This window comes from Heterodontus francisci, unplaced genomic scaffold (genome assembly GCF_036365525.1).
Source record: "Heterodontus francisci isolate sHetFra1 unplaced genomic scaffold, sHetFra1.hap1 HAP1_SCAFFOLD_618, whole genome shotgun sequence".
Lineage (NCBI taxonomy): Eukaryota > Metazoa > Chordata > Chondrichthyes > Heterodontiformes > Heterodontidae > Heterodontus > Heterodontus francisci.
Genome location: NW_027141114.1, coordinates 97,342 through 119,023, shown reverse-complemented (window position 1 = coordinate 119,023; position 21,682 = coordinate 97,342). Strand labels below are relative to the sequence as shown.

Sequence of the window (21,682 nt, the reverse complement as noted above, 5' to 3'; positions counted from 1 at the left end):
ATTCAGCGATGGTAATGCTGTTGAACGTCAAAGGGAGATGGTTACATTCTCTCTTGTTGGAGATGGTCATTGCCTGGTATTTATGTGGTGTGAATGTTACTTGCCACTTAGCAGCCCAAGTCTGAATGTTGTCCAGGTCTTGCTGCTTCTGGACATGGACTCCTTCAGTATCTGAGATGTCCCGAATTTGTCCTTTTATGAAACCTTGGTCAGGACTCACTTGGAATATTGTATCCAGTCTTGGTCTCCTCACATGATGGGTGATATTGAGGCTTTGGAAAGGGTACAGAGGAGAGAAATTCGACGAATTCCCAGTATAAGACATCTTGGTTATCAAGTTAGACTAAAAGAGTTGGGACCCTACACCTTAGAGAAACCTAGACTGAGGGGTGATCCGATTGAGGTTCATAAATAATGAAGGGTCCAATTCAGCATGGGAGAGGAGTCATAACTTTGTATTGTAAAAGGCCAGATGGCACCCGAATCACATTAAATTTCATTTTCAGTGGTTGGTTACTGTACCAGGATGGCCGAGTGATTAAGGCGTTGGACTTAAGATCCAATAGACATGTGCCTGCGTGGGTTCAAACCCCCCTCCTGGTATCTGTGCTTACAAAATGTTACTTTTTCTTTCCCTGACTTTTGCCTTGCACCATCATCTCTTCTGTCATTTAATCACTCTTGCCTTCCAACTGATCACAGCTTCCTATTATTTGATCTGCCCCAGCACCGTTCCTTGGCTCTGCGCTTGCTTATAAACTGGTAAATCTTTAACTTAATCTCCTCTGTACCCTGACAATGACCTTCTCATCCTTCCTGGATTGTGGTTCCTCACAGGATCCGCTGCCTCTCCGACTCCCCTCCAGGTAACTGAAGGCCCTGAGCCTTGGTCTCGCTTTATACGCTAGCTGGTAGTTGCTTCCTTGCAGGTCTGCCACCGCTCAGGAGAAGCTCAAAACCCAGATCAAGCAAAATATCAAGAGGAATGTGAACAAAGGTTCCCTGGTGCAGAGCAAGGGACAGGGAGCCTCCGGCTCATTCAAAATCAGCAAGAAGGAAAACCTAGGGAAAAGTGGGAAAGAAGGTGAAGAAACCAGCACACAAGAACTCTTCAGTGAAGAAACCAGCAGACAAGAAATCTTTAGTGAAGAAACCAGAAGACGTGGAAGTGACAACAAAGAAAGTAACAGCCAAGAAAACGAGCAGCAAGGCGGCGGCAACGCCAAATAAGGTGGTGAAGAAAGCAGCGCTTCAGAAAAAGCCTCCTGCGAAGAAGGTCAAAAAAGGCAAGAGTGCGGCGGGCGGAAAGGCGCTGAAGAAAGTGCAGACATGGAAGAGCAAGGTCAAGCCGAAAGCAGCGAAGGCTCAGAAAGCAGGGTCTGGAAAGAAGTGAAAGACCGCGGGAAACTTGGAAACATCTGAACACAAAGGCTCTTCTCAGAGCCACCCACATCTCTCAGGAAAGAGCTGATCCCCTGATCAAATGATCCCTGTCCCGGCCCCGCCTGCAGATTCCACATGGAAATGATTTGGAGTAAATCCAGGATCCCTGGTGACTCCCCTCCACCCAGCCCTTTCCCCACTCTCTGTAATAAAACAGAGGGATATCCGGCCCTCACTCTAACTGGAGATGTGTTCGGTGCAGTCTCAGTTCACAAATTCAGGGGGAGAGTCTGTAAGACAGGAACACTGGCGGAGAAACCCCACCTCACAACTCAAACCCCAACACATGAGTTTCTCCAATTCAGCTGGAGTCGGGTGACAACAGGAGCTGGGATAGGCTGTGATCGGGAATGTGAGGAATGGATTTGTTCAGGGATGAATGTACCTGTAATCTCCGAAAATAATAGTTCCTTATTTTGCCCAGATGACACATTCTGCAGTGAGAGTGAAAAGTCTCTTCACTGCTTCACATTTACTAATTGTTTGGTTCGAGATGAATAATGAGTCAGAGAGTAATGACAGGATCTGAAGCTTTTCTCACACCAGCCCTTGAATGACTCAGTGTGAAGTGTCCAATGTGTGAAGCTACTGCCAGGGTTTGTCAATCTGAACAGTTTCAGCTCAGTTCCTGGGGGCCTGAAATTCCAACAGTTTGACTCTGTCTCTGATTGGTCACCCGCTTCTCAATCCAATTCTTAACCAATAGGAGAATCACATATAAGTAAATAGAAGTTCTCATTGGCTTAAATTTTCCAATTGGAAAAAGCCCGGCAATTCCAGAGCAGGAAGGAATTGAAGTGATGGAAAATTTCAATTTTCAGGCAACAATTTTAAAACCTCTCATTTTATGTTCTGTTTTACTGTATTTACCGTCACAAAATCCTGACGCGATTTTAGGAATCGTTTTCATTTGTCAATCTGTTAACTGTAAGCGGCGGGAGGAAGGTCCGGTTCAGCAATTTAAAACGGGACAAATATCAGCTTCCACTCTGTAAAAGGAACAAATTAGCGACTAACCGCTTCTCACAGGCTTCTCGGGGACTGACAGAAACGAGCAGTTTCTGATCCTTTCTGCTGAAAGAGGCGGATAATGCTGCAGGGAGCAATGAACTGCCCTTCACTTTCTGGCTGCTAATACACCCCTGACTTTAAACAGTTCAAACAGCGACTGATGCTTCTGTCGGAAAATGAGCAGATTCACCAGAATGATCCCGGTCCATCATGGCCAAAGACATCCAGCTGGCCCGCCGCATCCGCGGGGAACGCACCTTAAACCCAGCTTCAGTAACAAGTGTAACAAGGGCTCTTTTCAGAGCCACCAAATCAGCAAAGGAAAGAGCTGCCATCTCTGTTCATCATCAAACCCATTAGATTGAAGGGGCGGTCACATGGTTTCTGTTTTGTCACATCACTTTCCCGAAAGGCCTGTCGGACTGAGAGCTGATCTGGAATTTAGACAGCAGCATTACCGGAGACTCATTGCTGCTCAGCACAATCTCAACCCCGCTCCTGGGATCCGTTCGCTGGCATTTGGGGAAAAGAAATGGATCCCAGTTTTATTTGGAAGGCATTAATGGAGCCGGGTCCGTTCACATGAGGGTTATTTACAAACATTACCCAATGAGTTCACTAATATTTGAATCCATTGGAGATTAGTACACAGGACATATAAGGCAGCTCGGTCATTCTGACTCGAACCGCCAGTTCCCCGGGGTTGCAGACCCTGACACTGCGGGGAGAGAATCCCCGACTCTATCCCGCCGCCGGGGGGAAACAGACAGCTCTGTGTCCGGAGAATAGGGAGGGCCGGGGAGCAGGCACATATCAAAGCGCTGCAATGGACTCAGCTCCTGTGTGTGCACAACTCTCACTGATTCCGTCCTCTGGGAACAGTGCGGTCGAAACAGATCAGGTTAGGAGAGAAACACACAGCCCGAGAATGGCCTCTTCCTTCCTGCATTTACTCTGTTCTGGGAGCAGATTCTAATTGTGAAGCGGCGCTCAGATCACCAGAGAGAAAAAAAAAACACAATTCAAACTGTCCAAATAAAAAACAGAGAATTAACCCGGACACTTCCATTATTAAATTAATTCATCAGCTCCGAACCAGTTCCCGTTAATGTACCGGGATAATCTCGGGAATTATAAAATCGAAGGCAGCGGGATTTATTAAATTGTTGATTCTGACACCCTGTCGTTCACTTCTTCACTTAACTAGAGGGGGAGATGTGTGAGCAGAGAAACAGAGCGAAATCCAGAGAGGGAACTGAAAAGACACCTGGACAGATGTGAAACAGGTCAATCCACTGTTCCAATAACTCCATCTCTGACTCCCTCCTGACAGTAACCAGTCCTTTCAAAGAGACTGTGGGTGGCTCTGAAAAGAGCCTTTGGTTTATTTGATGACATTTTGGCCGCTTTACTTTTTCTGGGAGCTCTGAGTGCTGGTTTTCTTGGGCAGCAGCACAGCCTGGATATTAGGCAGCACCCCGCCCTGAGCGATGGTCACCCCTCCCAGCAGCTTGTTGAGCTCCTCGTTGTTGCGGACGGCCAGCTGCAGTTGTCTGGGGATGATGCGGCTCTTCTTGTTGTCCCGGGCTGCGTTACCTGCCAGCTCGAGGATTTCAGCGGTCAGACTGCAGCGTTGATCGCAACGGAGGTGCGTGAACGGGCTTACAGCTGGGAAGTCAATTTCAGCGTAAGTTTAAAAGTGAATTCCCTTTTGTTTTCAGAGGACCAGGGGACTGCTGGGTAAGGAAAAAGGTATATATTTGTGTGGTTTAGAATCTCTTTCTTTTAGTTTCGGTGACTGCAGCGTTGATAGCAACGGAGGTGCGTGAACGGGCTTACAGCTGGGAAGTCAATTTCAGCGTAAGTTTAAAAGTGAATTCCCTTTTGTTTTCGGAGGACCAGGGGACTGCTGGGTAAGGAAAAAGGTATATATTTGTGTGGTTTAGAATCTCTTTCTTTTAGTTTCGGTGACTGCAGCGTTGATAGCAACGGAGGTGCGTGAACGAGCTTACAGCTGGGAAGTCAATTTCAGCGTAAGTTTAAAAGTGAATTCCCTTTTGTTTTCGGAGGACCAGGGGACTGCTGGGTAAGGAAAAAGGTATATATTTGTGTGGTGGCTGTACCCGAGACACTACACGTGCAGTGTCTCCCACCCACCCTCCTCCTCTAACAAAAAAAAAGGACTCTGGTGTGTTGATAAGGTAAACTTTTTATTTGGGAAGTTCTGTCCGTTGGATTGCTAACCTAACAAGTTTTGACTTTTTGTTTTTTTGGTTTTTCAGTAGATTTGTTGGGAATTTGGAATAGTGGGAATGGAGATTAAGGCAGTTGTATGTTCCTCCTGCAGAATGTGGGAGGTAAGGGTCGCCAAGAGTGTCCCTGCTGACTGCATCTGTGGGATGTGCACCCAACTCCAGCTCCTCGAGAACCGCGTTAGGGAACTGGAGCTGGAGCTGGATGAACTTAGGATCATTCGGGAGGCGGAGGAGGTTATTGAGAGGAGTTATGGGGAGGTAGTCACACCTCAGATAAAAGAAGTAGGTAGATGGGTTACCGTCAGGGGAAGGAGAGGGAACCAGCAGGCAGTGCAGGGATCCCCTGTGGCTGTTTCCCTCAACAACAGGTATACCGTTTTGGATACTGTTGCGGGGGACGACTTACCAGGGGTAAGCAATGGGGTACAGATATCTGGCACAGTGTCTGTCCCTGTTGCTCAGAAGGGAAGGGGGAAGAGGAGCAGAACATTAGTCATTGGGGACTCCATAATTAGAAGAACAGATAGGAGGTTCTGTGGGAACGAGAGAGACTCACGGTTGGTATGTTGCCTCCCAGGTGCCAGGGTTCGTGATGTCTCGGATCGTGTTTTTGGGATCCTTAATGGGGAGGGGGAGCAGCCCCAAGTCGTGGTCCACATAGGCACCAACGACATAGGTAGGAAGAGAGATGGGGATTTAAGACAGATATTTAGGGAGCTAGGGTGGAAGCTTGGAGCAAGAACAAACAGAGTTGTTATCTCTGGGTTGTTGCCCGTGCCACGTGATAGCGAAGCAAGGAATAGGGAGAGAGAGGAGTTGAACACGTGGCTGCAGGGATGGTGCAGGAGGGAGGGATTTGGTTTCCTGGATAATTGGGGCTCTTTCTGGGGTAGGTGGGACCTCTACAAACAGGATGGTCTTCACCTGAACCAGAGGGGTACCAATATCCTGGGGGGGAGGTTTGCTAGTGCTCTTCGGGGGGGGTTTAAACTAATTCAGCAGGGGAATGGGAACCCAAATTGTAGTGCCAGTGTACAGGATTTTGAGAGTAGTGAGGTCAGGGATATGGTTACAAGGACGCAAGAGGGCACTGGCAAGCAAGAACCTGGTTTAAAGTGTGTCTATTTCAACGCCAGGAGCATCCGGAATAAGGTGGGTGAGCTTGCAGCATGGGTTGGTACCTGGGATCTCGATGTAGTGGCCATTTCGGAGACATGGGTAGAGCAGGGGCAGGAATGGATGTTGCAGATTCCGGGATTTAGATGTTTCAGTAAGAACAGAGAAGATGGTAAAAGAGGGGGGGGTGTGGCATTGTTAATCAAGGAGAGTATTACAGCGACACAAAGGACGTTTGAGGACTCGTCTACTGAGGTAGTATGGGCTGAGGTTAGAAACAGGAGAGGTGAGGTTACCCTGTTGGGAGTCTTTTATAGATCTCCGAATAGTTCCAGAGATGTAGAGGAAAGGATAGCGAAGATGATTCTCGACAGGGGTGAGAGTAACAGGGTAGTTGTTATGGGGGACTTTAACTTTCCAAATATCGACTGGAAATACTATAGTTCGAGTACTTTAGATGGGTCAGTTTTTGTCCAGTGTGTGCAGGAGGGTTTTCTGACACAGTATGTGGACAGGCCAACCAGGGGCGATGCCACATTGGATTTGGTACTGGGAAATGAACCCGGCCAAGTGTTAGATTTCGATGTAGGTGAGCACTTTGGTGACAGTGATCACAATTCGGTTAGGTTTACCTTAGCGATGGGCAGGGACAGGTATATACCGCAGGGCAAGAATTATAACTGGGGGAAAGGAAATTATGATGCGATTAGGCAAGATTTAGGATGTGTAGGATGGGGAAGGAAACAGCAGGGGATGGGAACAATCGAAATGTGGAGCTTATTCAAGGAGCAGCTACTGCGTGTCCTTGATAAGTATGTACCTGTGAGGCAGGTAGGAAGTTGTCGTGCGAGGGATCCGTGGTTTACTAAAGAAGTTGAAGCGCTTGTCAAGAGGAAGAAGAAGGCTTATGTTAGGATGAGACGTGAAGGCTCAGTTAGGGCGCTTGAGAGCTACAAGCTAGCCAGGAAGGATCTAAAGGGAGAGCTAAGAAGAGCAAGGAGAGGACACGAGAAGTCATTGGTGGATCGGATCAGGGAAAACCCTAAGGCTTTCTTTAGGTATGTCAGGAATAAAAGAATGACTAGAGTTAGATTAGGGCCAATCAAGGATAGTAGTGGGAAGTTGTGTGTGGAATCAGAGGAGATAGGGGAAGTGTTAAATGAATATTTTGCGTCAGTATTTACAGTAGAGAAAGAAAATGTTTTTGAGAATACTGAGATTCAGGCTACGAGGCTAGATTGGATTGAGGTTCACAAGGAGGAGGTGTTAGCAATTTTGGAAAGTGTGAAAATAGATAAGTCCCCTGGGCCAGATGGGATTTATCCTAGGATTCTCTGGGAAGCTAGGGAGGAGATTGCAGAGCCTTTGTCCTTGATCTTTATGTCGTCATTGTCGACAGGAATAGTGCCGGTAGACTGGAGGATTGCAAATGTTGTCCCCTTGTTCAAGAAGGGGAGTAGAGACAGCCCTGGTAATTATAGACCTGTGAGCCTCACTTCGGTTGTGGGTAAAATGTTGGAAAAGGTTATAAGAGACAGTATTTATAATCATCTTGAAAAGAATAAGTACATTAGAGATAGTCAGCACAGTTTTGTTACGGGTCGGTCGTGCCTCACAAACCTTATTGAGTTTTTCGAGAAGGTGAACAAACAGGTGGATGAGGGTAAAGCAGTGGATGTGGTGTATATGGATTTCAGTAAGGCGTTTGATAAGGTTCCCCACGGTAGGCTATTGCAGAAAATACGGAAGTATGGGGTTGAAGGTGATTTAGAGCTTTGGATCAGAAATTGGCTAGCTGAAAGAAGACAGAGGGTGGTGGTTGATGGCAAATGTTCATCCTGGAGTTTAGTTACTAGTGGTGTACCGCAAGGATCTGTTTTGGGGCAATTGCTGTTTGTCATTTTTATAAATGACCTGGAAGAGGGTGTAGAAGGGTGGGTTAGTAAATTTGCAGATGACACTAAGGTCGGTGGAGTTGTGGATAGTGCCGAAGGATGTTGTAGGGTACAGAGAGACATAGATAGGCTGCAGAGCTGGGCTGAGAGATGGCAAATGGCGTTTAATGCGGAAAAGTGTGAGGTGATTCACTTTGGAAGGAGTAACAGGAATGCAGAGTACTGGGCTAATGGGAAGATTCTTGTTAGTGTAGATGAGCAGAGAGATCTTGGTGTCCAGGTGCATAAATCCCTGAAGGTTGCTAACCAGGTTAATAGGGCTGTCAAGAAGGCATATGGTGTGTTAGCTTTTATTCGTAGGGGGGGTCGAGTTTCGGAGCCACGAGGTCATGCTGCAGCTGTACAAGACTCTGGTGAGACCGCACCTGGAGTATTGTGTGCAGTTCTGGTCACCGCATTATAGAAAGGATGTGGAAGCTATGGAAAGGGTGCAGAGGAGATTTACTAGGATGTTGCCTGGAATGGAGGGAAGGTCTGACGAGGAAAGCCTGAGGGACTTGAGGTTGTTTTCGTTGGAGAGAAGGAGGAGGAGAGGTGACTTAATAGAGACATATAAGATAATCAGAGGGTTAGATAGGGTGGATAGTGAGCCTCTTTTTCCTCGGATGGTGATGGCAAACACGAGGGGACATAGCTTCAAGTTGAGGGGTGATAGATATCGGACAGATGTGAGAGGTAGTTTCTTTACTCAGAGAGTAGTAAGGGCGTGGAATGCCCTGCCTGCAGCAGTAGTAGATTCGCCAACTTAAAGGGCATTTAAGTGGACATTGGATAGACACATGGATGAAAATGGAATAGTGTAGGTCAGATGATTTCACAGCTCGGCACAACATCGAGGGCCGAAGGGCCTGTACTGCGCTGCAATATTCTAAAAAAAAGATACTCGAGCACAGCAGCCAGAGAGACCGGGGCTCCGGCACCCACACGCTCAGCATAGTTGCCCTTTCTCAGGAGCCTGTGAACACGGCCCACTGGGAACTGCAGTCCAGCCCGGGAGGAGTGAGACTTGGCCTTGGCCCGAGCTTTCCCGCTGGTCTTTCCTCTTCCAGACATTTCCACAATCTCACAAATACTTTCACAAAGAATGAATAATTTCCTTAGCATTGATAACACATCGCAGGCAGTCAGGATGGCCGAGCGGTTTAAGGCGCTGCGTTTAGGTCGTAGTCTCCATTGGAGGCGTGTGTCCGAATCCCAATTCTGACAAGTAGTGTTTTGACTGCACTGGAGGCGTTTGGGAGCAGCGGTGAAGAGCAAAGAGAAAGCAGGAACGAACATGGACAATCAAAGTAACAATGGACCCAAAGATGTTGCATCAAAACATTCGAGCAAGAGGCAACGAAGCAAACAGCAGGGCACATAAAAGATCAAGAATGTAACCTTTGTATCGGGGTTGAAGATGTTGCCAATATCCTTAATGAATACTTTACTGTTTTCCCGAATGAGAGGGTGATGCAGATATTGTTATTAAGGAGGAGGAGTGTGAAGTATTGGACGTGATAACTTAAGGAGAGAGGAAGTCTTCATGGGATGAGCATCCTTGAATGTGGATAAATCATCAGGACCAGATGAAATGTACCCCAGGCTGTTGAAAGAAGCCAGGGAAGAAATAGTGGAAGGTCTGACCATCATTTTCCAATCCCTCACTGGATGCAGGTGTGGTGCCAGAGGATTGGAGGTCTTGTAACGTTGCAACAAAAGCAAAATACGAGGCAGATCAAGCATGGCTGATCCTTTCGAGTAGAGAAACAGGGCTGAATTCCCTGAACCAGTGCTGCAGCTTTCAGAATAGAAGGAGCCGATACACACCTGATGGGTTCCACTTAAACAAAAGAGCTGGAGGTGTTGACAGTCAGAACAGATAAAATGTGGAGGAGTGTTTGAAGCAGATGATGTGTGGTTACTGTAGTTGTACATTGGAGTTATTTCAAGGAGGTGATTCTGAATGTAATGGATCAACGTGGACCCGTCCAAGGCAAAGGTTCTAAGCTTCCCTGTGGTCCAGCCTGGTTGAATGGAACTGAAGCAAACAAATCATCCAGAAGAGGGAAAGATATGTAAGGCCATGAAAGCACAGAATTCAGATGGATGCAATACCAGATGGTATGGCAAGAGTGTAAAACAGCAACAGACTGGTGAATAAAACTTTCCCATTGAATGAGACAAGAGCAAAGGGTAATAATAGTGTCAGAGGTGAGTTGTGACACTATTCACATTCCACCTTGATCTGAATAGGACTGTTGAAGGGAGTGATTGAGAAGAATAGAGGAGAAATGAAAAGAAAGGAGAAATAAACAAAAGGTCTTTTGATTTTAGAATGTTTGTTTTTGGAAATGACAGACTGTAAAGTGTGTGTGTCAGAAGATATAGAGCGAAGTTGGGTATGACAAGATCACAGGAAAGTTGTGCCCTGAGACAAGGTGTGTGTTGACAGGAAAGCTGCTCTCTTTTGCACAATATGTATTTTATTCTTATAATTTGTGCAATTACATTGCAAAGCAGTTCAAATTTAATATTACTTAAGGTACAATACAGATCAGTTTCCTTCAATAATGTACATGATGTATCTCACTATCCCTGCCTGCACAGGTTATATTTACAGTATTTACATTACACATCAAACATTCTCTGGTGCAAACAGCCCGAGGGGTTTTACACAGGTTCCAGCCCCTCACTGTACGATGGCCTACTAGGGCCTCAGACTGCAGCCTTTCCCCATTGTGTCTCCATGGTGGCTTCCCCAAGCTTTCATGCCGTCCCACAGCACATAGTCTTGGACGTTGCAATGTGCCAGTCTGCAACACTCGGTCATGGACAGCTCTTTGCACTGGAATACCTGTCCCACGGCCGGGCTCGTTCTCAATAGAGTTCATTTCAAATGAACATTTCCTAAATCCGTGCTTTCTCTCTCGCAATAAAGAGAACAGGATGTCTAGCAGATTCAGTGTGAGACAATAACACTGCCGGGTAAAGGCCGCTTTCCAACTCCAATCTTAACACAGCTGATTCCCCAAACAGCTGCAGTAAGGTGTTTGTAAACTGCAGGAAGCGGGTGTGGGTGGAAATGGTGATGTTACTGAGGAGGTTTCTTAGTATAGAATGGACTGTGTTTAGGTGGGAATATTACTGAGTGTTAATTGCATCGGGACCATATTTAAAAGCTCTGGCTTTCTGGAAAGTCTTGACTATGAAGGCCGAGTCTGGAAGGGTTTGTGTGGAGAGCTGGGTTTCGGTTCTACTGTTCATAAAGGGTTTGAAATTGGCAGCCCGGAGGAAACTGGAGGTGGAGCTGAAAGATGAGGGGCCGTTCTCTCTCTGTCTGTCACTCTGGGTGTCTCCTCCATCTAGCTCTCTGTTTAATCTTCACTCTTGTCTCCTCCCCTCCCTGCTCTCACTCTGCCTTTCTCAGCCAGGTCCAGGTGGCCTGTATAAAAAGGAGCCTGACAGAATCAGTCTCTTTTATTGTGCACTGATTTGAGGAAAGACTCAACATGTCTGCCAGTAAACAAGAGTATGCTCCAGGCTGGCAGCATGTTAGAATCCATGAGGAAAGGCATCATCACCCTCATCGACAAGCAGAAGGGGGAGAGGACAGAAATCAGAAATTGTTGGCCCGATTTCTGCTTAATGCTGACTACAAGATTCTGTCAAAAGACATAGCCAGTCGATTCAAGTCTGCTCTGGAGTTGGTGATTCACCCTGATCAGACCTATACTATACCAGGCAGGACAATCTCTGATATCTTTGCGCTACTCAGGGATATGATCACCTATGTACGGGACAGGAGGGTGGACACCTGCCTCATCAGCCTGGACCAGGAGAAGGCTTTTGACAGGATATCGCACACTTACATGATGGATGTGCATTCCAAAATGGGGTTTGGGGAGGGAATCTGCAATTGGATCAAACAACTCTACACAAACATCAGTAGTGCAGTCTCAATCAATGGGTGGGAATCAGAAAGTTTCCCGATCCAATCTGGAGTCAGACAGGGCTGTCCTCTCTCCCCTGTCTTGTTTGTTTGCAGTATTGAACCCTTTGCTGAGTCTATTAGGAAGAATGCGAGCATCAGAGGGGTGACAATCCCAGGCAGTGGAGGCACTCAGGTTAAAACCTCCCTGTACATGGATGACGTCGCCGTTTTATGCTCGGATCCACTGTCATGGCGCAGAGTGATGAGCATCTGCGACCAGCTCGAACTGGCCTTGGGCGCCAATGTTAAACACGGCAAGAGCGAGGCCATGTTCTTTGGGAACTCGGCTTACCGATCCTTTGTCCCCTTGACCGTTAGGTCAGATTACCTGAAGGTGCTGGGGATATGGTTTGGAAGGGCTGAGACGTGCACCAAAACCTGGAAGTAGTGAGTAGCCAGGGTACAACATAAGCTGAGCATGTGGGAGCAGCGATCTCTCTCCATTATGGGTAAGAACCTGGTCATCAAGGGCGAGGTGCTCACATTGCTGTACGTGGTGCAGGTCTGGCCCATACCGCATTCCTGCGCTGTGGCGATCACCTGAGCCATTTTCCACTTCATCTGGGGATCCAAAATGATCCGAGTCCGGAGGGACACGATGTTCAAACCTCTGGATAAGGGCGGGAAAAATGTACCCAACGTCGCCTTCATCCTTATGGCTACCTTTGTGTGCGGCTACATCAAGCTGTGTGTAGATCCACAGTTTGCAAACTTCAAGTGTCACTACGTGCTTTGGTTCTATCTGTCCCCAGTGTTGCAAAGGATGGGCCTGGTCATATTGCCGCGGAATGCTCCATCCAGTTGGACTGTGCCGTACCACCTATCCTTCATGGAAAAGTTTCTGTGGAAAAACACCTTTGACCACCAATCCATCAAGCAGTGGTCTGCACGGAATATCCTCAAGGCCCTACGGGAAAAGGAGATGGTGGATCCTGTCGGATGGTCCCCTGAGCAGAAGTCCAAAGTCATTTGGCAGAATGCCTCATCACCAGAACTTTCAAACAAGCACCAAGATGTTGCCTGGCTGATGGTGAGAAGAGCCCTCCCTGTCAGATCCTTCCTGCACACCCGAAGTCTCACCCCATCCACACGCGGCCCTCGAGGTGGCTGTGGTGGAAAAGAGACGTTGCCCACCTCTTTCTGGAATGTGTCTTTGCAAAGCAGGTGTGGAAGAGATGCAGTGGTTTTTGTCGAGGTTCATCCCAAGCAGCTCTGTAGCACAGGAGTCTGTGCTCTATGGGCTGTTCCCAGGGACGCACACCGAGATAAACATCAACTGTTGCTGGAAGACTATCAATTCGTTGAAAGACGCTCTTTGGTCTGCCCGAAACCTGCTGGTCTTCCAGTGCAAAGAGTTGTCCATGACCGAATGTTGCAGACTGACACATTCCAAGGTCCAGGACTACGTGCTGAGGGACGCACTAAAACTTGGGGCAGCCGCAGCAAAGGCTCAATGTGGAAAGACCACAGTGTAAGCTCCCCCCACCAAGCTGGACTGAGGAGCTGGATCCATGGGAAACCACTCGAACTGTAGCCAGAAAATATTTGTTTGCTGTAAAATGTACATGGCATGACAATGAAATGGAAGGGTTGTGAGGTAACTCTCTCCTGTATTGAAGGAAACTGATCTCCTTTGCACTCTTTGTATTGTCTGACATGGTGCTTTTTGGAACTGTTTTGTAACGTATTTTTTTTTTACAGATTTTTATGAATAAAGTATATTTTGGAAATTAATAAAAGAAAGTCTGGCAAAGGTAAAGGAGGGAAAGGACTGGGCAAAGACGGAGCAAAGCGGCACCGCAAAGTGCTTCCTGATAATATCCAGGGCATCACCAAACCAGCAATCCGCCGCCTGGCTCGCCGTGGCGGGGTCAAGCGGATCTCGGGTTTGATCGATGAGGAGACTCGCGGGGTGTTGAAGGTTTTCCTGGAGAATGTGATCAGGGATGCGGTCACCTACACTGAACACGCCAAGCGCAAGACGGTCACTGCCATGGATGTGGTGTGCGCTCTGAAACGGCAGGGCCGCACTCTCTACGAATTCAGCGGCTGAACAACTCGACCCTTTCCAGCAAACACAACAAAGGCTCTTCTAAGAGCCACCCACCGTCTCACAGAGAGAGCAGTGACCTGGAAACGGGAGCTGGGATAGGCTGTTTAGAACTGTCTGGAATAAATCTGTGCTGTGTTCGAGATACAAAACTAGAATCCCCAAATTTGACATTTCATTTGTAGCAAGGATGTGCAGTGGATTTGATTTTCTGAACGGGCTGTGTAAACAGTGCCTGAGGCTCTACAGTTAATTATTTCTCCAGTCGACACATGCCCTCAGTGAAAAGCCATCACTCCTCCAGAATCACTCATTGTTTTCATAGAATTTCAAAATGATTTCGCTGCAATGAGAGAATCCGGGAGTTTTGCAGCAGCCGTCACTGGAACTAGACCCACTTGTGATGTTATTTCTCCCGAGACGGTATTTCCTGCACTGAAACTGACAGGGTTTGTGAAACTGATCAGTTTCAGCTCATTCATTCAGGGACCTGGAATTCCCGCAGTTTGAGCCCGCGCTATCCAGAGCCCACTTCTGATTGGTCACCCTCTTCCCATTCGCATGTCTTAACCAATTGCCGAGCCTCGAATTAGAAAATACAGCAAATCATTGGCTTAAATTGTCGTCCTGGCAGAAAGTTTGAATTCAAAAAAGCCGCCAATTTCAGTGTTGGGCAGAATCGAATTACTCAACGAATCTCAATAACGAATTGGCAGCACATTTTATACTTTCCCCGATTTTCCTTTCCATCGATTGGGGTGCTAATTCACTCGGGTGCGTTTGCTAATACTAACTGTAATCCTCAGATCCATTTAACATTTCAGTAATCCTATTAAATACAAAAGGAATTTGATGATTGAATTTCCATTGGAAGATAGTGAATTAGCACCCCGATCGATGGAAAGGAAAATCGGGCAGAGGATAAAATGTGCTGCCAATTCGTTATTGTGATTTGTTTATATAATTGACCAGGATTGACTTCACCCGAACGCAGCTACTAGCTCCCACCCCACTGACCGCTCTCCCCCCTCTGCAACTCGCTTTCTCCCCCTCCTCCCTACTGGCGAAATTCCGCACTCTGGCTGTTCGCTCTCTGCATCCCCACCCCCCCACCCTGTAGCAGCCCAGCCCACAGCTGCTAGCTCTGGCCGTGACACTCGCTCCCACATTTCTTCACCAGGCGCCACCTGTAGAAGCAGGAGGGCCGCAAGGGGTGACGGGGCGACGTAGGAGTGAGTGGCTGAGAGGAGGGAAGTGGCACGGCCTGGAGCGAGTGGCCAGAGAGTGGGGTGGTGCGAAGCGAGGAACAACTGGCCAGGGGAGTAGGGGGGGTGGGGGGAGCAGCGAGGTCTGGAGCGAGCGGCTGAGGGGGGAATCGTCGAGGCCTGGAATGAGTTGCTGAGGGGGGAGAGCGACAGCTTCAAAATCTCCCATTCAGCCACTTCCTCCAGCCAAGTGGTGGGGGGATGGGGTGGCTAGATACGCAATGACACTTTCTCACGCATGCACGAAGATGGATTTGTTGCGGAAATGTGATGATGTTGGCGCTGCAAAATGCTCGAGTATCTGACCGCTGAAATCCTCGAGCTGGCCGGTAACGTGGCCCGGGACAACAAGAAGACCCGCATCATCACCAGACACCTGCAACTGGCCGTCCGCAACAACGAGGAGCTCATCAAGCTGCTGGGAGACGTGACCATCGCTCAGGGCGGGGTGCTGCCTAATATCCAGGCCTTGCTGCTGCCCAAGAAAACCAGCGCTCAGAGCTCCCAGAAAAAGTAAAGCGGCCGAAATGACATCTAATAAACCAAAGGCTCTTTTCAGAGCCACCCACAGTCTCTGTGAAAGGGCTGATTACTGTCAGGAGGGAGTCAGTGATGGAGTTATTGCAACAGTGGATTGACCTGTTGCACATCTGTCCAGCTGTGTTTTCATTTCGCTCTGTTTTTCTGCTCACACATCTCCCCCTCTAGTTAATTGCAGAACTGAACTACAGGGTGTCAGAATCAACAATTCCCAGGATTGGGGGTGAGATTGTGCTGAGCAGCAATGAGCCTCCAGTAATGCTGCTTTCTAAATTCCAGATCAGCTCTCAGTCCAACAGGCCTTTCGTATTTTAAATATCACAACAGAGCTGAGCGGGGGTGAGCGCAGCCTCAGCTGCACCGAGTCTCAGGGGCTCTCAGGACCCCAATCATAGCCACCAGGCCTGGCGGGCGTGCAGCAAGGATCCCGGGGGAGGGAGGGTGCACCATTAAAGTGATGGTGCAGCACCTCCCCCATCCTCGCCGCCACTTACCGGTTTCTTCTCCCGTTTATCTCAACATTAAGAAGACGCTTTTGCTCTAGACTACACTGGTTATAAAGTAAGACCCAACTTTGTCTCTGAAAGTGATGAATAGCAGCAACAACAGCAGAATCCAACCCCTGCAGTTACATGTGAACTTGCTGATGTTGCAGCAGATTGAATGTCTGAGTGAATCCCTTCCCACACACATGGCAGGGGAACGGCCTCTCCCCAGAGTTAGTGGGTTGGTGTTTCAGCAGATCATTACTGCTTTTCAAGCTCTTCTCACAGTCAGGACATTAAAAGGTCTCTGATCAGTGTGAACAAGTTGATGTTCAGTGAGGTTGGATGACTGAATGAACCCCTTCCGACACACGGAGCAGGTGAATGATCTCTCCCCAGTGTGAACTCACTGGTGTTTCAGCAGGTTGACTCTGGCTGGGTTCAGTTCTACACTCACTGGTTCCTCTCTCTCTCTTCCCCTGAAGGTGCTGATTCTGACTGTATGTACGTGCTCTCTCCCCCTCCGACCCTCCCTGTCCAATGTAGTATCTCCCAGTTTTGGTGATGTGCTCTCCCTGACCTGTCTCCATTTCTCCTTCTTCTGCAGACTTGCCCTGACTATCACTATTTCAGAGAATCATACAGCACAGAAGGAGGCCAATCGGTCTTTTGTGCCTGTGCTGAATCTGTGAAAAAAATGATGCAATTAGTCCAACCCCCTGCCGATTTCCCCATAATCCTGGAGAAATTCACTTTGAAATATTTGTCCAATTCCTTCATGAAAGTTATAATTTGAATCTGTTTTCACCACCCTGTCAGACAATTCATTCCAAATCCGAATCAGTTACTGGGTAAAAAGATCTCTCCTCACCTCCCCTTGACATTTTTGGCCAACACTCCCAGCTTCACCACCCTGTCCAGAGAACTGAAACCCTTCATCTCTGGTATCATTCTCGTAAATCTCCTCCGAACTGTCTCAAAAGCTTTGATGTCCTTTCTGAAACCTGGTGCCCAGAACTGGACACATTACTGTAGCTGAGATCGAGCCAGCGACGCCCACATCCCACGAACGGATAAAAAAATCTCCCTGCCAAATCCCCAATTCTTATCCATTTACAGACGCTCCTTGCCCAGTCCCCAAATCTTATTCATTTAGAGACGCGCCCTGCCCAATCCCCAATCCCTATCCATTTACAGACGCTCTCTGACCAGTTGACCTTGCTGGCGGGCAGTTTCGGGAAGCCTCACAGGGAAAAGCTTCACCGCCACCCGCAGGGACACAAACGGGATTGTTCCATCCTATTGTGGCCTTGACGCCCTGCTCCAGCTGTGTGCACCCGCTACGGGCACGGTCTCCCTGCACTTTGTGAATATTCCGCTCCAGCTGCAGATGGAGCTCAGCCACTACCGCGCCTGCTCCTTATCAGAGACAAGGCAAATTCTAGAGAGCAGAGCATTCTGGGTACCACAACTGTCATTCATGCCAATCTCTGACATGATAATCAGGTTTTATTTCCTACATTTCATTTCCTGGTATGTTAGTGTGTGTTTTCTTTTGTACCTGTCAGTGCCTGGGAGGAGAGAGTCAGCTTCACTTTGTAGCCGTGAATTTCTGGTGTGAGAATGTGGGTTTTTACTCTGTATGTTTCAGTTTTTGGTTTGTGACTGTTTCTGCTATTGCTATGTGAGTTAACTTTGTGGAAAGAGATGCAGTGGTTTTTGTCGATGTTCATCCCAAGCAGCTCTGTAACACAGGAGTCTGTGCTCTACGGGCTATTCCCAGGGACGCACACGGAGACAAACATCAACTGCTGCTGGAGGACTATCAATTCGGTGAAAGACGCCCTTTGGTCTGCCCGAAACTTGCTGGTCTTCCAGCGAAAAGAGTTGTCCACCACCAAATGTTGCAGACTGGCACACTCCAAGGTCCAGGACTACGTGCTGAGGGACGCACTAAAGCTTGGGGCAGCCGCAGCAAAGGCTCAATGGGGAAAGACCACAGTGTAAGGTCCCCCCACCAAGCTGAACTGAGGGGCTGGATCCATGGGAAATCCCTCGAACTGTATCGGATAAATTTTGTGTGCTGTAAATGTAAAAATGTATATGGCATGACAATGAAATGGAAGGGTTGTGAGGCAACTCATGATTGTACAGAAGGTAACTGATCACCTTTGCACTGTTTGTATTTTTTGACTTGATGCTGTTTTAAACTGTTTGGGAATGTAATTTTTACAGATTTTTGTGAATAAAGTATATTTTGGAAATTAAAAAAATGTGAGTTTCACCACATATCTTTCAACAACTTGTATGTGAACATCAGCTTTTGTCCAGATCTATCAGTTTATGATATAGAATCATAGAGTTATACAGCACAGAAACAGGCCCTTCAGCCCATTGTGTCTGTGCTGGCCATCAAACACCTAACTATTCTAATCCCATTTTCCAGTATTTGGCCCGTAGCCTTGTATGCTATAGCATTTCAAGTGCTCATCTAAATACTTCTTAAATGTTGTGAGGGTTCCGGCCTCTACCACCTCTTCAGGGAGTGCGTTCCAGATTCCAACCCCCCTCTGGGTAAATTTTTTTTCCTCAAATCCCATCTGAACCTCCTGCCCCTTACCTTAAGTCTATACCACCTGGTTATTGACCCCTCCGCTAAGGTAAAATGTTTCTTCCTATCTAACCCATCAATGCCCTCATAATTTTGTAAACCTCAATCTTATCTCCCATCAACCTTCTCTGCTCTAAGGAAAACAATGCTAGCCTTTTCAGTCTCTCTTCATAGCTGAAATGCTCCAGCCCAGGCAACATCCTGGTGACTCTCTTCTGCACCCTCTCCAGTGCAATCACATCCTTCCTATAGTGTGGTGCCCAGAACAGTACACAGTACTCCAGCTGTGGCCTAACTAGCATTTTATACAGCTCCGTCATAACCTCCCTGCTCTTATATTCTCTGCCTCGGACGATCTATATTGGCCTGTAATCTAAGGCTTTCCTCCTCACTATTTACGACACCACCAATTTTCGTGTCATGTGTGAGAAAGGGTTTGATTCTATCCCTATCAGTATCCGTTACATGCATGTGTTTTTAATCTGCACCCCCTCTGTTTTATTCTCTGTACTTGTCAGCCTCTTGTAGGTGAGTCTGTGTTTTGCTCTTTATCTCTCAGTCTTCGAAGTATGAGCCTGGGTTTGTACCTAATTTTCTTTGTACCTTGCAGGATGGATATTGAAGAGAGGTTTTTACACATTAACTGCCAAATCCTGATAAGTGATTTTTGGGTTTCACACAGTATCTGTCAGTTTCTTGTCTGGGACTGTTGGTTTTACTCTGTCCCTGGCATTTGCTGGTTTGTTAGTGTGGGGTTTACACTGTACCTGTCAGTTTCTCATCTGTGAGTGTTGGTTTCACTTTGCATAGAATCATAGATCACAGAATACTTACAGCACAAAAGGAGGGATTCACCTCATCGTGCTTGTGCTGCCTCTCTGCACAAGCAACTCAGCTCATGCCACATCCTCATGTATTCCATGAAAACCTAAAATTTTTTTCCCTTCAGATAATTATCATATATCCTTTTGAAAGCTATGGTTGAATCTTCCTCCGTCACACTCTCAGGCAGTACATATCAGATCTTAACCATTTGCTGCATAAAAAAGGTTTTTCCTCATGTTGCCTTTGGTTCTTTTCCCATTCACCTTAAATCGGTGTCCTCTGCTTGCTCAGCCATGAGTAATATTTCCCATTGCTTTCTCAGCACTGATGGATTGTGAGGTGGGAGACAGCCAGAAGTCCCACTGAGCCGCACTGACTCCCAGCTGAAAAAGAAATGAGATAAAGTTCAATCTTTCACAGCGAGATGCTGCAGAGAGTTATAGAACATAGAACATGACAGCGCAGTACAGGCCCTTCAGCCCTCGATGTTGCGCTGACCTGTGAAACCATCTGACCTACACTATTCCATTTTCATCCATATGTCTATCCAATGACCACTTAAATGCCCTCAAAGTTGGCGAGTCTACTACTGTTGCAGGCAGGGCGTTCCACGCCCTTCCTCCTCTCTGTGTAAAGAAACTACCTCTGACATCTGTCCTATATCTATCACCCCTCAACTTAAAGCTATGTCCCCTCGTGTTTGCCATCACCATCCGAGGAAAAAGGCTCTCACTATTCACCCTGTCCAGCCCTCTGATTATCTTATATGTCTCTATTAAGTCACCTCTTCTCCTCCTTCTCTCTAACGAAAACAACCTCAAGTCCCTCAGCCTTTCCTCGTAAGACCTTCCCTCCATACCAGGCAACATCCTAGTAAATCTCCTCTGCACCTTTTCCAAAGCTTCCACATCCTTCCTATAATGCGGTGACCAGAACTGCACGCAATACTCCAGGTGCGGCCGCACCAGAGTTCTGTACAGCTGCAGCATGACCTCGTGGCTCCTAAACTCGATCCCCCTACTAATAAAAGCTAACACACCATATGCCTTCTTCACAGCTCTATTAACCTGGGTGGCAACTTTCAGGGATTTATGTACCTGGACACCAAGATCTCTCTGCTCATCTACACTACCAAGAATCTTCCCATTAGCCCAGTATTCTGCAATCCTGTTACTCCTTCCGAAGTGAATCACCTCACACTTTTCCGCATTAAACTCCATTTGCCATCTCTCAGCCCAGCTCTGCAGGCTATCTATGTCCCTCTGTAACCTACAACATCCTTCGGCACTATCCACAACTCCACCGACCTTCGTGTCATCCGCAAATTTACTAACCCACCCTTCTACACCCTCATACAGGTCATTTATAAAAATGACAAACAGCAGTGGCCCCAAAACAGATCCTTGCGGTACATCACTAGAAACTATACTCCAGGATGAACATTTCCCATCAACCACCACCCTCTGTCTTCTTTCAGCTAGCCGATTTCTGATCCAAAGCACTAATTCACCTTCAATCCCATACTTCCGTATTTTCTGCAATCGCCTACCGTGGGCAACTTTATCAAACGCCTTACTGAAATCCATATAGACCACATACACGGCTTTACCCTCATCCACCTGTTTGGTCACATTGTCAAAAAACTCAATAAGGTTTGTGAGGCACGACCTACCCTTCACAAAACCGTGCTGACTATCTCTAATGAACTTATTCTTTTCAAGATGATTATAAATCCTATCTCTTATAACCTTTTCCAACATTTTACCCACAACCGAAGTAAGGCTCACAGGTCTATAATTACCAGGGCTGTCTCTACTCCCCTTCTTGAACAAGGGGACAACATTTGCTATCCTCCAGTCTTCCGGCACTATTCCTGTCGACAATGACGACATAAAAATCAAGGACAAAGGCTCTGCAATCTCCTCCCTGGCTTCCCAGAGAATCCTAGGATAAATCCCATCTGGCCCAGGGGACTTATCTATTTTCACACTTTCCAAAATTGCTAACACCTCCTCCTTGTGAACCTCAAGCCCATCTGGCCTAGTAGTCTGGATCTCAGTATTCTCCTCGACAACATTTTCTTTCTCCACTGTAAATACTGACGAAAAATATTCATTTAACACTTCCCCTATCTCCTCCGATTCCACACACAA

At 47.2% G+C, this 21,682-nt stretch overlaps 1 non-coding gene across 1 annotated transcript; it reads left to right on the top strand.

Moving 5' to 3' along the window:
- The first annotated feature begins 520 nt into the window (after window positions 1-520).
- trnal-uaa (transfer RNA leucine (anticodon UAA)) lies at window positions 521-603 on the top strand. Its single transcript has one exon. It is a non-coding gene; the product is annotated as a tRNA-Leu (tRNA).
- The last annotated feature ends 21,079 nt before the right edge of the window (window positions 604-21,682 follow it).